The following is a 12,346-nucleotide window of genomic DNA, read 5'->3' on the forward strand; positions in this document are numbered from 1 at the left end:
AATTTTATCAATCACAATTGGTGAGAGTGACAAAAATGGCTCCTTAACCTCTCATGTCCAAAATAAGAAGAGAGACAACATAGCTACATCTTCAGGTTTTTATGTCTTTTGGACAAGAAGTGGTCTATTAATCAGCAATCAAATCTAATTGGTTAACATAATTGAAGTTGGATTACATTAAAATGAGTGACTGACTACTAGGTCTGCATCCAAAAAGAGATAAAAAACAAAAAGAAAAGGACCTATATGTACAAAATATTTATAGCATCTATTTTCTGGTGGCAAAGAATCGGAAATTGAGGGGATTCCCATCAATGGAGGAATGACTGAACAAACTGTGGTATGTGATTATGATGAAATACTATTGTGGTATAAGGATGAGCAGGATGCTCTAAGAAAACACTGGAAAGACTTACATGAACTGATTCAAAGTGAAATGTACTCTGTACAAAGTAGCAGCAATATTGTAAGATGATCAGCGATGTATGACTTAGCTATTCTCAGCAACATAATGACCCAAGACAACTCTGAAGGACCTTTGATAAAAATGCTATGCAAACCCAGAAAAAGAACTGATGGTGTATGAATACAGATTGAAGCATAATTTTTTCTTTAATTTATTTTTCTTGAGTTTTTGTCAAGGTTTTCTTTAACAACATAACTAATATGAAAATGTTTTGTATAACTACACATTTATAACATCTTGAATTGTTTGCTTTTTCAATGGGGGCAGGGGAAGGGGGAAGAAGGGAGCAAATTTGGAACTCAAAATTTTTTTTAAAATGTAAAAATTGTTTTTATATATAATTGAGGAAAACTAAAATACTAAATAAATATTTTCTTTAAAAAATGAAGGACTGAAAGCCCCCTAGATTCAGTAAAATTTCTCTATATAAGGTAGCTAATTCAAAGAATGTAGACCCCACCCAAGCTGAGCAGAGTACACTAGTTTCCACCTGGGTGTGGTCTAGTACAGGAAAATAAAGGCATTAGTAAGAAGGGGGGAAAGATCTGAATCTTCCCAAGATGTTGGTCACAATCATTTTTCACAATAAAGATATCTGTGTAGACACACTAGGATCTCGTCAACCAACTTAGATGCTTAAAAGTCAGGAAGAAAAAAAAATGGAAGTAAAAGGAAGTCAGAGAAGATAAATAGAAAAATGTGGCACAGTCCTTAATATTTATAAGTGTTAAGCTCAGTATTAGCTGAGACTGGTGAGGAAAACTAAAGTCAACAAAAAGAATGTTTCTTTTAGCTGTATTGGGGAAAAGGTGGAACAAGATAAAGCAATAACTATAATTTGTTGTTGCCAAGTTGTTTCAGAATCTTTGTGACCCCTTTTGGGGTTTTCTTAGCAAAGATACTATAGCAGTTTGCTACTTCTCTTTCCAGCTTGATATGGGCAGGAAATTTGGAGTTCAATTGATCATGTGTTGTCCCAAAAGAATTACAAGACTCAGTGACTCAGTTTACCAAGTTTTATTGCAATACTGTGACTAATCACTGGGAGAGTACCAGAAAAGTGGAAAGGTATCTCTCAAATAAGGAAAGGAAAAACAGTTTTATTTATAGTATGGATAAATTGATTATCAGTCTCATTATAATAATCTCCACCTTGGGGAGGTACAGGGGGGGGCTGTCTTCATTATAATATTCTCCACCTAGGGGTGATACAAGGGAGGGCTTATTCTAATTTGGAGTTCCTGGGGGTCCTAAGCTAACCCCTGAGGTGGGTACCTTTTTCAGTGGACGTGTGTTTTGGGGGTTTACACGTCATAAGGTGAATCTGGGGACAAATTTGGCCTTTTCTGTGCATGTCTCTTTCTGATTCCCATGGCTAGTTTCAAAATATAATCATTTTTCATTAGAATTTCTATAGGTTGTCTTTTTCCTTTATTATTATTTTGACCTGACCCGCTTTGGTCTGTTATGGATGTTGATCACTATGGGTATGAGAACCTAACATAAGTTATCCATTAAATGGGATCTGACTCCCTTTTAGAGTTAATATCTGTATTAGAGCTTGGGTCTTTGGTTTTTCTATTAACCCCTTTTTGGCTCCTACATCAAGCTCATTTTATAGATGAAGAAACTGAGGCAAACAGGGTTAAGTGACTTGCCCATGGTCACACATATGTTAAGTGTCTGAGACTAGATTTGAACTCAGGTCTTCCTGACTCCAGGTCTAGAGTTCTATCCATTGTACCACCTAGCTGCCCAAATAATAATAGCTAATATTTATATAAGGTTTGCAAAGCACTTTATATGTATTATTTCTCTTGATCCCCACAATCACCCTGTGAAGTAGGTGCTATTGCTATTCCCATTTTATAGATGAGGAAATTGAAGCTGAGAAGGGTTAATTGATTGGCCTAGGATCAAATAGTTAAGGAAACACCTAAGGCAGGATTTGAATTCAGGTCTACCTGACTAACTCCGGTTCTCTACTATACTACTTGCCCCTAATCTGCAGAGGTCGGACAGGCTCCCTACTCAGGGTAGATAGCACAAATATGACACACAATAAAGAAAGGTTGCTAAAATATTATTTGCTCCTATTTTCTCCAACAAGGGAAATAATATTTGTCTGAAAGAGGCAAAAATTATCTCCAAGATACAAAGGAGACAGTAAAAAAAAAAAAAAACCTACCTAAAATTCCTTAATGTGTTCAAGTCACCAGGACTAAACAATCTCCCAGGGTACTGAAAGAGCTGGCAATTGTGATTACTAAACCACTATCAGTGATCTTTAAAATATCAAGAAGCATGGCATAAGTATCCAAGCATTATAGATGGAATTAAGGTGTTCTAACTTTTTTTAAAATGAAAATTGAATGGAGTGTGCAAATTGTAACCCATCCAGAACTTGACTTGGATTCCTGGAAAAACTCTAGAACATAATTTTGTTATGCATAGTCAGTGAACAATTAGAAAAAATCCACATAAAAAGAATCTCTTCACAAGGAATAAACCATTCCAGAAAAACTTTATTTCCTTTCATCACAGGGTCCTTAGACTGATGGATGAAGGGAATTGATATGTATAGCTTATCTGTAATTTAGAAAAGCATCCAACAAAGACTCTTGCTATTCTTATGTAAAAGATGGAGAGACATGAGTTAGCCAAAAGTACAATTAAGTAGGTCAGAACTACTAGACCCAAAGAATAATTATTAGATCATTCACTGTCAGCTCAGAAGGAGGTCTCTAGTGAAGTGACTGAGAGATTTGTTTAGCCCCGCACTAGTTAATATGTTAACAATGATTTGGATAAAAGCATAGATGTATAGGTCTGGGAAGTGTGATAAAATAATGGGATTTGGCAGATACTCAAAGGCCCCACCTGGACATTAATCTAAACTGATTGAATTAAGTGAGAGTGATTGACTTTGCTAATTAACCTACTTAAAGTTAATTAGATTGCAACCACACCAGACCAGCCCTTAAGTAGGCATTGTTCTCAGAAGCTAAGGACTTTGAACTCAGCATGAGACCACCTTCAAGTCCAGTGAATCAATGGTTTTGGATGACACTAATCAATCAGCTTGCAGCAGTGTGAAAGGACCACCTCTTCTCAGGACCTATAAAAAGCTTCCATACTCAGTTTGCTAGGGGCAGTTCATGGTTGAAGCAGGCTCATGGTAGAGGACTTGATGAAGAACCAGACCAGGCTGGAACTCTAGGCTAGACAGACATTTTCTTAACTTTCTGAACTCCACATATTCTCTTTTTACTAATATCTAGTATGCTTTAATAAATTCTTAATGCCCAAAGAGTGGTGCTAAAGCTTCTAATTTAAGGTGACCACACATTAGATTTTTAGATATCACAGATTTTTAAACATCACAGAAGGATTGTTAACATATTCAATGATACAGTAATGACCCAAAAACTTCTTGGCAGGCTAAAATGCTGGACCAAATCTAAAAAGACAAATTTAATTAAAATAAATGTAAAGTCAATCAGTGCACCAGATAGCTCCCTGTAAGTGGCAGAACAAGTGAAGATCTAATTGGTAGAAAAAAATGCCCTCACCAAGAATTCCATTCAGCAATGAAATCACAAGTCCAGACAACAAAAATGTTCAATCTTACACTTGGATTCAAAAAACAGCCACACAAGTTTAAGAAGAAGAATAGTTGTTCTGAAAAAGATTTAAGGGTTCTAGTGGAAGTCCAATGTGAGTCAACATTTTCACGTAGCTGAAATAGGTTTCTAAGAGAAGAGTAGTTCCCAAGACTAAGGTGGTACAGAGCTGCTTACATAGGTCCTTACACAGACTACATCTACAGTACTGTGTTGAATTCTCCTGATGCTACATTTATACAGGACATCAGTAAGCTGGAAAGTGGGACAGACAAGCAGGCATAGGACCTTGAGTTTATGCTATGTGAAAATCAATAGAAGCAGCTGGGGATATTTATCCTGGAGAGAAGATTCAGAGGATCATAATAGATATCTTCCAGTATTTGAAAGCCTATCATGTGATTAAATGATTTTCTTTTCCACATCCTCCCACCCCCATGAAAGAGTAGACAAAGAGACCAATTTAAGTTTGCTATAAGGAAAAACTCATCATCAATCAGTTTTATTATGAAGTAAAATGGGCTGCCTATGGAGGTAATGGGTTGCTCCTCACGGGATGGCTTCAGAAAAAGGCTAAATGTCAACTATTTGAATGTGCTGGGTAGGGGAGTAGGGAATGTGTGGGGGCAGTATTCTTATTCAGGCATGAGTTGAATAAATTGCCTAATCAAGCACTGGTTCAATGATATTTTTAAATTATACAGTCCAATAATAACTTATAAGAAATAGAAATTGGACCTCTTGGTATAGGGAACTCCCCAGTGAGGAACCTCTCTTACTAATGCAGGTAGACATCTTCTCTGAAATAAGAGTGACCTCTCCAAGAGGCAGCAAAGTAACCAAGGATCTTTTGGTAAATGTAACAACTGCCTCTCCTAAAAAAAATGCACACAGGATATGTATTTAAGTTTAATCTTCATTATTAACACTTTATTACAACTTGACCTTAACCAAACAATAAATCAAATCCTTATTTGTAGTATTTGCAGATTTCTGAGGTGTGGGTTTGAACTAGTTTCAGCATACCCCTGAGAAAGACCCAGCTTCAAAGTCAGAAAGACCAACCTCTGATCCATAGGAACTATAAAACTCTGGGCAAATCACTTGACCTCTCAGTTTTTAATTTCCCCTCATTGTCTAAATATAATCACTAATTCCTCAAGAGGTTAGTCACTAATTTACAATGACCAGTCTCTATAAGTTAGACTTTGAATATCATTTAGTCCTGATTTCTGCTACTGCTTCACCTTCATAGACCATAGCTTGATTGAGAGCTGGAAGGGGCCTCCAAGTCTGTCCAGTCCAGCCCCTCCATTTGTAGATGAGGAAATCAAGACCCTGAGGGACTTGCCCAAGGCCACACAGGTCGTGCATCAGAGGTAAAATCTGAAGCCAGATTCACTAACATCAGAGGCAGTACACTTTCTCGTGGACTACTTTCCAAAGTTTTCCTAAGCTTCACAGCTTTGCCTTGAAGCTAGTTCTTTAGAAATCACATTTGAGCTTTATTTTCAGCTAGTTGGTTCTTACTCTCCAAATGAACTGCCTTTATATAGTCTGGAAAATGAATGGCAGCTAGCATACCCTTCAGCTCTACCATCAAAATGTAAAATGAAAGCACAGTGAGATAGAGAGAGAGAGAGAGAGAGAGAGAGAGAGAGAGAGAGAGAGAGAGAGAGAGAGAGAGTGAGAGAGAGAGAGAGAGAGAGAGAGAGAGAGAGAGAGAGAGAGAGAGAGAGAGAGAGAGAGAGAGATGCTAGAGTATATATACAGTCGATGTATAGTATATAGTTTATATTAGTTTATATAATATTATACATTTATATAATGTGTATGCTTTGCCCACAGCTTGAACAGAAGTATAAAGTGGTTCTCCATGAAATGACAAGGTAATATATAATCGTTTTGTCTGAAGTCTAAACAAGGATGAAATACTTTGTGCCTAGACATTGAAGAAACACGTGAAAGAGGTTATCTGGGTATAAAAAAACAAGAAAAGTACAAGATAAGATGAGAGATATCGTTAAGGCAAATAAAAGGCGGTGAAAATTTTCCTAAGCCAGATATGTAGAAAATACTTATTGTTCAATCATTTCAATCATTTCTGACGCTTTGTGACCCCATTTAGGGTTTGCTTGGCAAAGATACTGGAGTGGCTTACTATTTCCTTCTCCAGCTCATTTAACAGATGAAGATACTAAGGTGAACAGGATCAAGTGACTAGCCCAGGTTACAGAGCTAGTAAGTGTCTCTGGCCAGATTTGAACTCAAGAAGATGAGTATTCCTGACTCCAGACCTGATGCTCTGTCCACTGAGCCACCTAGTTACTCCTATAGAAAATACTAGTTTGGGACATTCTAAGAATTGGATTCAGAGCAGATCTTCAGAATATATGGTTTCGGGTTTTTTTTTTTGGGGGGGGGGGTTTGTTTTATTTTTTGGTAACAACTGATTCATACAGAAATAAAACCATGAAAATGAAGCTTGTCTCAAACTATATAGCTTGTCTAGTTCAAACCTCTCATCTTAAAGATACACAGATATACAAACTTAAACCTAGATTGTTTGAGTAATATGCCCAAGGTCACTCAGGTAGAGAGGAGAAGAGGCAAGATTCAAACTCAGTGCAAGATTCAAGTCTGAGAGTCCAAGATTCAAATTCATACCAAGTCCATTATTTTTTTCTCTGCAAAGTGCTGCCTTTTTAAAGGAATTTTATTCTCTATTAACCCAAATGTTTAGGAATGTTGTGATGTCTCAGGTCCCTCCTGCTATGGAACAGTTAGGCAATGAGTTATTAGAAATTTAATGTCTAACATGCTACTCCAACTAGGATTACCTACATGTTAAAAGAAGACCACAAGGAATGAATTATTCAAAAGAACATCTTCTAAATGTGGCACATCAGACACTGTTCCATGGGGTAAAGAATCTATCTGGGTATGAGTAACTTTCCTGAAGTAACAACATGTAAATAGCATCTTCCTGATCCAGCCCAAATCTTCCTTCTAGTTTCCCTGTTCCTCTTAATGATAAGGTAGCAGTGTGGTCTCAAAACCAGAAAGACATGGCTTCAACTCCTACCTCCAACAAATAATGCTTATGTGACCCTAGTCAAGTTTCAATGTCTTAGGCAACACTCTCAAACCATGAGTTGCAAATAAGCTGCTGACTTTCATTTGTAGGAGTTTCTTCACGTGGGAGTTCCCTATACAAAGTAAAGTATAATTTCATGCCCTACCCTATCTTAATAATACCAGTATCGTTCCAGATAATACAGATTCAAAATTTCAGAGACATTTTTGATTTCTCCTTTTCCCTTGACCTAAAAATCAATCAAGTCTTCCCTTATATCCATTTCTTCCCTTTCATCCCCACTGAATAAATTGTCATATTTAGTCTCCTAATAGCTTTTCCTGACTACCTTTCCAATACATTGGATTACTACTAGTTGATGTACCATATTACTACCAAAATAGTTTTCGCATAGTATCACTCTGATCATAGTATAGTGAAAATGTATGGTTGGCCACATTGCTCAAATGCCAAAACTATGTTTGCCTAAAAAAATATTTTATAGAGAATTTGCATAAAGCAAGCACTCACACAGAGGTCAGAAAAAGTTGTACAAGGAAAATCTCAAGTTCTCTCTGAAGAACTCGTATCAATTATGAGACATGGTGGATGCTGGCACCAGAGCCCCTGGTATGGCATGCCTGCCTCAAAGAAAGCACTGTATTCTATGAGCAAAGCAGTATTGCAGCAGCACAAAGGAAACATGAGATGTACAAATCTAGAGACATCTCCATGCCAAATGTTCAAACAGACTATGTGTGCCCAACCTGTGTAGAACCTTCCAAGCTTGTATTGGACTAATTGATCACAGCTGAACACACTGTACCTTGGCCACAACATTTTAACATCACGGGTCCTCTTCAAATATGAAAGAAGAATAACAACAAGAAGTCAAAATAAAATCATTGCACCATTGCCACTGATAAGAATAGATCATTTGTTTCTAATTTCATCCACAAATGCTTTAAAGATGTGTAAGAAATAATGGGCTTTTTGCTAAGTCCCCAAAGCCTCAGATTGATTTGTACTGATTAGATTGACTGAGAGTAATTGATTTCACTGATTAAAGTTCATTCAATTGAAGCCACAGCCACCTGAATCTAAAGATGGTATTGTTCTCAGCTCACCTCAACATGAGACCACCCTCAAGTCCAGTGAACCAATGGATTTGGGTGATGCTAGTCAATTAGCTTGAATCAGTGTGTAAGGACCACCTCTTCTCAGGACCTATAAAAAGCTTCCACACTCAGTTTGCTAGGGTCAGTCAGTGGTTGAAGCAGGCACACAGTTTGGTTCTCAAACAGGCTGTTGGTGGGTAAAGTTGAGGATGCTAAGTTAAATAGGTCTTTTCCTGGCTTTCTGACCCAGGTGTTCTCTTTTTTAACTAATAAATGCTTAATGCAAAAGTTTGGTGCTAAAGCTTCTAATTTATAAGTAAACCCTAGCTAGTTTTGCCTACACTTGGGACAGGAATATGGCGACTACACATTTAGTTTTACTCATCATAGTTGGTGACCACGAAAGGGGGTGCTGAATCCTTCAATCTTCTGATCTTCACATTGGGTAAGAAATTTTCTCCTATTTTCATATGCCTATCCCTTTAAATTTTCAAATGGATTTCTTCAATCTCCTAAGTACTTTAGCCTGGTTAATAAGACAAACAGAGGTTAAGATCATGTTAACACTTGGTCCGTTGAAATTTGAATATTTTATTCCTATTTTTATTTTTTTTACTTTTCTTTGTGTTATAGTAAGGACATTTCTGAATTACAATGAGGGGACTGATCAGGCTGAACAATAATCTGGACCCACCCAGGAACAGACAGTGCTTCCAGGGTGCCTCAGAGTCTTCAGTGCTAGCAGCTTCTGAGGCTCTGATCATGGACTGGTGAGGGGGTTCAGTGGTAGGCCAGGGTGAAGTGGAGGCAGTCTCTGCTGGAGTTGGGGCAAAGCTCCCTGGTTCTGAACCAGTGGGCTGAATAGAGGGGTGGTGGCCCAGTGGAGGAGGGGCACAGGCACGCCAAGCTTCCGACCATAAAGAATCAGAGTTCAATCAGACTTCTGTTTCTGGATCGAAGAAAAAGCAGCTGTGGTTACTCACAGGCCAGGCAGTCTGAGAAGAAGCCCAGTCACCCCCTGGGCCACGCTGTAGCTCAAACAGTGCATCCTGGAAGCAGCACTACACCTTAAGAAGTAGTTAAAAGCCAAGAAATAGGCAGCCAAGATGAGTAGGCAGAGAAAGCAGCAGACCATCAAAAACTTCTTTGGGGGAAAGGTAGACCACAATATACCCTCAGATGAAGAAGATAATAACAAAGTCAAAGCTCCAACATTCAAAGCTTCCAAGAAAAATATGAATTGGTCTCAGGTCATGGAAGCACTCAAAAGGGACTTTGAAGAAAAAGTATCAGAGAGAGAAGGAAGATTTACAGAGATGGAAGAAAGAATGGAAAGAGAAATGAGAGCAATGCAGGAAAGTCATGAGAAAATAAAGTCAACAGTTTGAAAAGCCAAATGGGAAAAGAAATAGAAAAGCTCTCTCAAGAAAATAATTGCCTAAGATTTAGGGTTGAACAAATGGAAGCTAGTGACCTTACAAGAAACCAAGACACAGTAAAGCAAATCCAACTGAATAAAAAAATAGAGGGTGATATGAAATATCTCCTTGGAAAAACAGCTGACCTGGAAAACAGATACAGGAGAGATAATTTAAAAATCGTTGGACTACCTGAAAACCATGACTAAAATAAGAGCTTAGAAAACATCCTCCAAGAGATTGTCAGGGGAAATTGCCCTGATATTCCAGAAGCAGAATTACAATGAGGGGATTAGAAATAGCATACCCTGTAATATTCCCCAGGACTCTCCATTAGGAAAGCTACTTATGGATTTGAATGAGGGAAAATTTACAGTGAAATCCAATATGACCAGCTTATCAAATTGTGTTTTATGTGGCATAGCATATTAGAGGAAGAGTGGCCAGAATATGGGTCATTTGATCCCAAAACATTAAAACATTTGCAAACAACCCTATGCCACTGGCCACCCAAACATTTACTTTATTGGAAATCCTGGAGAAAAGCAAAGAAAGAACTGACACAAGAGGATACAAGAGAAGGGGAATCCAAGCCTGAGTTTGAATGTAAGCCTGTTTCTCAAGCTAAAATGCCAAATGACCCAACTCCTATTCCCTCTCCCTCTATTTCCTCTATGCCAACAACAAAAAAAGAAAATTCACCTTTAGAGGAGAGAGAGAGAGACACCCAAATTCTTCCCCTTCAAGAGATTTTCACTCATGGTAGAAATGGTGCTGTACTAAAGCTCAGACAACACACACCTTTTGGGCCCAAAGATATGAGCTCATGGAAAAGAAATATTCCTAAATTTGATGAGGATCCCACAGCAGTTATCAGTCAGTTTTTGGCAATTTTCAGAGGCTATAAGCCCACTCGGAGTGATGTTACTGATCTCATGGAAATGACATTATCCCCAGGGGAAAGAGCTGATATAATAGCCACACTGAATTCCTTAGAAATATCAGGGAAAAGGGCAGCTAGGTGGTGTAGTGGATAAAGCACTGGCCCCGGAGTCAGGAGGACCTGAGTTCAAATCCGGCCTCAGACACTTGACACTTACTAGCTGTGTGACCCTGGGCAAGTCACTTAACCCCAACTGCCTCACCAAAATTAAAAAAGAAAAGAAAAATCAGGAAAAGGTGGAGCTAGGTGGCTCAGTGGATAGAGCACCGGCCCTGGATTCAGGAGGACCTGAGTTCAAATACGACCTCAGACACTTAACATTTACTAGCTGTGTAACCCTGGCCAAGTTATTTAACCCCAATTACCTCACCAAAAAAAAAAAGATAGAGAAATATCAGGAAAGGCTGCTATTTGATTCTATGATAGATTGTATAAGAATGCCAAATATACCAGATTAGACCCATTCAATTCTAGACATGCACCTTTTTATTTCTAATAATTTTATTCACTAATCCTTGCCAGAAATACAGAAATATTTTGAAAGACAGTGTCCAAATAGGAATTCCCTGAGTGCTGACAGAATTAATGAAATAGCAACATATATTTATGAAGGAAATGAGAGGGAAGAAAGGAACAGACAGAGCATTTTAGCTCCATTACAGGAAACCATGAGGCAGTGAGGTCAGACAGTTAAGAATCGCTATCAACCTCTAGATTTTGCCATTACTATAATAGATGGGGACACATGATGCAGTACTATAGGATTATGCAAAGGGAACTTGAACAGATGAGAAACCCCTTCAGGGGGCAGAATCAAAACAATTATAGACCCTCTCAGAGATGTACATAGAGGCACAATCAAAACAGTAATAGATCTTCTCAGAGAGGTACAGAGGACTAATCGTGTAGGGGAGGGGAAAGGACAGTGGAATCTGAAGACTTTTCCTTTCCAGACCCCAAAATCTTTAGCCCTCTTGTGGCAGTCCATTCACCTCCCCAGAATAATGAACCCCATATAACCCTTAGGGTTGGGGACACTTATTATGATTGCTTATTAGATACAGGAGCCTCAATATCCATCCTAGTGAGCAAACCTGACCCTGAATGTACATCTATTGGATCTCTAAATGTAGTCAGGGTCTCAGGAAAAACTCAAACAGTTGCCAAATTAACCCCTCACATTGTATCTACGGGCTCATTAACAGTAGAACTTTCATTTCTACTTATGCATGACTCTGCTGCAAATCTATTAGGTCATGACCTCTTTTGTAAACTTAGAGGGACCCTATCTTGTTCTCCCAATGGTGGCATCTCCCTGGAATTTCCAAAGGACACTGACCACTTGCTACCAATTTTGATCTCAGACACTCAGGAAACAGTTGGGGATACCTTTGAAATCCCTTCTGATATTCCTGAATCCCTGTGGGCTTCTTCTTCTTCTTATGTAGGTCTCCTTAAATCTGCTGTGCCTGTTACCATTAGGACAAAAGGTGGCCCACCACCATCCATTCCACAATATCCCTTATCTAGGGAAGCCATTGAGGGAATTGCATCTATAATTTAGGTTTTGAAAGACCAAGGTATTATCGTCCCATGCCATCATTCCCCATGCAATACTCTCATTTTGCAAGTTAAGAAGCCTAAGCCTGAGGGCAGAGCCAAGATGGCAGAGAGGAAGCAGCAAGCTGCCTGAGCTCTCCTT

This window comes from Dromiciops gliroides, chromosome 3 (assembly GCF_019393635.1).
Source record: "Dromiciops gliroides isolate mDroGli1 chromosome 3, mDroGli1.pri, whole genome shotgun sequence".
In the NCBI taxonomy this organism is placed as follows: domain Eukaryota; kingdom Metazoa; phylum Chordata; class Mammalia; order Microbiotheria; family Microbiotheriidae; genus Dromiciops; species Dromiciops gliroides.